We start from the raw sequence: 4,779 nt of genomic DNA, 5'->3' as shown, positions 1-4,779 counted from the left end.
CTCCACTCCTTCATCATCGTTTTCTACACTGTCAATAGAATCGTCCATATAGGTTGACTTAAGGACGGTCTCAGTGACAAGGGGATAGCGGTCTTGGTTTCTTCGAGTGTTCTCCTGCGCATCAAACTGCGACTCTATAGGGGTGGAATTCTTTCCAAAAACCACACGACTAAACTCGAATTCGTCTGGCTCTCGGTTAGGACAAGGACGTTGAAAAGATCTTGCTGTAATTTCGGCCCAACATGAATCATGTAATTTAAGGAAATACCATCACATTTAGCGGCACAGTCAAATACGATTCGAACTTTCGTTGTCGATTTATCCATTCTAACGACCGGAAAATGGGGCAAATATCGTGCGGTAGCTGGCGGCTGTTCATCTGAGAGTACCTTTCGTAAATATACCTTTTCAACATAGGTCTAAATAGTTGCTTGATATTCTTCGGCGACGCGGCTGTTTTTCTTCAGATTTCTTTCGGTGCATGGGAGGCGAGAGAGTGCCATGGGTTTAGTGTCAGGGAGATCGGGTTTGTTTTCTTTCCAAGGGACGGCTACACGGTATCTTCCATTTTCGTACTTGAGGGAATCTTTCTTTTTGCCTAGGGCTAGTCTTTCTTCTTCGGCAAGTACGAGTCTGCCATCGCAGTCTGTGCCAGACTTTTCCCAGAATCTCTTTAAGCTGTTGTCGACGAGGTTCATAACAAATAAGACTAAGTGGGCGTTTCTGTATTACAGCTGGTCAGGGTCACAGCGGGCGCCCCCTCCCGTGGAGCATCTGGGCGTTTCTCACCGTCAGCATGAGGCAACATTGTCATCGGTCCGGTTTCTGACAAAACTTCACTTCCATGAAGAAGGCGGTGGTGATTTCGAGAACAACCATCTATTCCATACGTGCGGGCCTTTAGGCAATCTTTCCCCCTATGATCAGAGGCTAGGCAACGAAAACACAACTGTTTTTCTTTAGCGATCTTCCAGCGGTCATCCACTCCTGCGTCATAAAACTCCTTGCAAAACCACACCCCGTGATCGAAACTCTGGCAGAGAGAACATGGAAGCTTCGTACTATTTGGCTCTTTCCCTATTGCAGCAGTATGAAAATTTCGCATCCTGCTCTGTTCCTGGTAACTCGGTACTCTCGGTGGTCTAACGTGCTCGACAGGTTTCGGTTCAATTCCGTTCGCCATTTCCGCTGCTTCTATTTGGAATCTGACTTCGTCTTTCAACCAGTCTCTGAAAGCTATGACTGAATTTTGTCTGGCGCGTTCGTTCAACCAGCGACTGTAAATTTCCAGCTAGCGATCAGGCAACTTTTTCACCAGCAAGCTGTGAAGAGTTCCATCTTCTAACTCTCCGTCTCTTCTTTCGGCCTGTAACTTTACCACTGTAACAAACTTCTCCAATGCGTGAATGTCGTTACTTCTTATTAACGGCGCCTGTTCTAGTTCCAAGTAGGCTCGCGGAAGCCGGCGCGTACCTCAATACTTCGTTTTTAATATCTCTTTGGCCTCCTCGCATTCTTGGACGGTGACTCCGAGACCAAGGATGGCTTCCCTGGCGTTCCCTGTGAGGCATTGGTGTAGCTTTGCAATCTTCAAACCTCAAACAAACACCAGTTCATACCTTTCTCCCATCGTAGTCGCCAGAAATGTTCGGAAGCGAGAACGAAAATCTCCTTTAAAAGCAGGCACGTTTAATCGGTAAAAATAAAGGTAAAACGGTAACGGCTCAAAATACATACTCAAAAACAAAAACCTCCAAAATGCGATTAAAACTGAAAAAAAAACCACGCCAGAAATCTTACGCGTAACTTGCTTACGAACTGGTCAAATTTAAATGTCTCGGCGCACGCGCGCTAATCGCACGACACACCAGTCCGGTACTTTCTTCTTAAGAGAAGAAATTCAATGAAACAAGGCCACATTTAGTCTCCTTGTGTCTCGTTAGAGTTTATCATTCGAATTTACTTTTTGTGGAGGAAAGAACAGATTTACACACGCCATTGCAGCAAACAAACCAGCAAACTCTCACAACTTCAAAATAAAAAATTTGAATTTACTTATCGATAAACTTTAAGACTTTAATAAGACTTTATCGATAAACTTCAAATGGCGAAATTAACTTACCTGGGTTGGGAAACTAACGCTACAAAACATCTGAAATTATATTGATTTATTCTTGACGACCAGAAGAGACAGACATCGCATACCTCCATGAAACAGCTTGCCAATGGTAGATTTTTATATCGCGATTTTCTTTTTACGACAGTAAAGCTGTACCTGCTTAAATATGCGGCGAAAGTGTAATTTGTTTCTAACAGTTTCTTCATGCTGTCGTGACATATAGTGATGACGTGCTTTTTTCAGCGATAATAAATATTCTAAATGTGACCATTAATTAGGTTTAGGTGAGTGGAAAGTTTCGTGTTTTCTGAATCAAAATTTCTTTTTTATTATCAATAAGTGTAAAGACCAAAATGGAAGCCTGGCTGATATCCTTCGCGAGGTAATGATGTGATTTGCTTTAAGTTTTATTGACAATCATGCGCACGCGCAAAGTTAAAAAGAGTTCAAGACAATCTCTCATCTCAACATCTCACGGGAAACCCACTGGCGTTTGACCGTCGTCCGTGTTCAAGGGCTAGGGAATTTGAGCCTTTGCCTGGCTGGGGTGGGGAATTTGAACCGAAAGTGTCATGTCTCTCCAGCAGAGATTTGGTCGAGGGGTAGAAAGTCACGGTTGTAGAATTTGCCTTTTACGAAAAGGTTGGGTAGGTTGGGCATTTGAACAATTTTGCCTCGAGGAGCAGGGAATTTGTTTAAACCGATGTTCAAAAGCTCAAATGCCCAGGGGTTTGTCCGCGGGAGGATATTGAAGCTTGGATTTGAACGATACATAAGAAGGAAACTGGTGAACAGTTGAAATTTTTCTGTCTCCATAAACACCTTGGGGCCGGACTCGATCACGAAGTGAGGCAATATTGTACAAGGACATCAAAAACTCGCAAGAAGCTCAAAGGAGAGACTCAACAGACTCAGTACTATTAACATTTTATTAAATAAGGCTTAGCATTAAAGGTTACAAAGGTTACTTTCGTGCTTTAGTACTTGACTTTCCGATCCTGTCTGTTGTCGAAATGACCTATTTGCCATTTCTATCTTACTAATATCATTGTGTTGTTCTGTTTTCTTGATATTTTGCTTATTTTCTGTTTTATTTGTTTATTTTGTGTTTTTTAATTTTGTTTATTTTATTCGTTTATATATTTTCTTTGCTGTGCTAAATTTCTTTTTTTTTTCTGTTTTTTCTTTAGCCATTATTTTTTTAAAATTCTTTTGATATATTTTGCTTTGAATTTACTTGTGCTCTTAGCACTTTTTTCTTTCAAGTCTGATAGACTCTTTTTTTTTTTTTTTGCTTGCTTGCTTGTTCTTTGTTCTCCTTTATTTCTTTGAGCTTTTAGCTAATAAGAATTTTGGTCATTTATTTGTTTGTTTTGCTTAACCATTGTTTTTTTTTTTTGTCTCTTTTTTTACGTTTCTTGTTTCAAACTTGCAACTCATGGTAAAGTTAAAGGTGTTTGGTTACAAAATCCGGTATACCTGCAAACAAATGGCAGAAAAAAATGTGAAAGCTGTCACCAGAGAAAGTTCAGCCTCCTAGGTTCGGTTTCATTCAAATAAATCTCTGGTATTTTTTATTTTTTGTAGTTAAAGTTTTCGCTTCCCATAAATTATTTGATTTACCACAACTAGTGATTTTGCTCTTTGCTGTAATAATTCCCCCGCCCCCAGCCCCCCGCCCCCCACCTTTATTCCAGCATGCATTTTAGATATCTATACATTGATTACCACCCTGTTCTATAAGTCTCACCTTGGATATCATGAAGGTACCTTTTGGACGTTGTCATAACAATCCTTTGCCTCATTTCTCTACTGCAAAAACATTCAACAAATTTCAGAGTAAGATCAGGAGAGGACAGGAGAGCTTAAATGTTAAGCGTTGGGCAGGAGGGAAGTTTCAATCAGCCAATCACCTTCCAATTTTGTAGTTTAAATCAAGAGCGACATTAAACAATTTACTCCTCCTTTGTCGGTCGATTAATGCAAATTTTCCCTTCTTTCATTCCTAGGCTTTTCTTCTTCTCTCAGAAATTGTCATTGTTATGATTAATTGATAGTAAGACTTACTGTCGTCCAATTCGGTTGTAAGTAACCGTACTCATCGCGTTCGTCCAATTTTGTTATCACTCGTATTATTACAGACCGAACTAGATTCCATTAAATCCTGCTAACATTACTAATTGTATTATTTCGTCTCTGAATAACTTTGCATATGAAATAATTGTTTTTTGCTTGTCAAATCCTTCTTTGTCTAAATTTTTTTCAAAACGGATACAACAAATATTTACACTCACTTGAGAAATGGACGGAGGAAAAGACCAAGTGCCTTCAGTTTCCTTTGTGGTTTGAAGATGATGCATTTAGACAAGCGATCCAGGAAACTGAAAAGGAAAAGAAATAGAGAATAATATACATGGGCGTGCGTAGATATGGAATTTATCTTCCATTGTTTGACTTCTCACTGACTTGTGAGTGAGAAAACAGGATTCTGACGTCAAAGAATCTATATCATGCTTGCTTGCTTATCAAAATCATTTGGATTACCCGGTCTTTAGTTTTTGATAAACTTTTGTTCTCAGCTCATCCTTGATGGTGCATTTTTCACTGCCGCCATGAACGACAATCAAAAAGTGATGCGTGTCCACGTACGTGAGGATAAA

The 4,779-nt window shown here is 40.0% G+C and overlaps 1 pseudogene; it reads right to left on the bottom strand.

Annotated features, from left to right (window-relative positions):
• Positions 1-1,183, bottom strand: part of LOC131777105 (uncharacterized) — a 2,450-nt pseudogene extending 1,267 nt beyond the window's left edge.
• Between the last annotated feature and the right edge of the window lie 3,596 nt (positions 1,184-4,779).

The sequence above is a fragment of the Pocillopora verrucosa genome, chromosome 7 (genome assembly GCF_036669915.1).
Source record: "Pocillopora verrucosa isolate sample1 chromosome 7, ASM3666991v2, whole genome shotgun sequence".
Lineage (NCBI taxonomy): Eukaryota > Metazoa > Cnidaria > Anthozoa > Scleractinia > Pocilloporidae > Pocillopora > Pocillopora verrucosa.
This window is presented reverse-complemented; position numbering and strand designations above follow the sequence as displayed.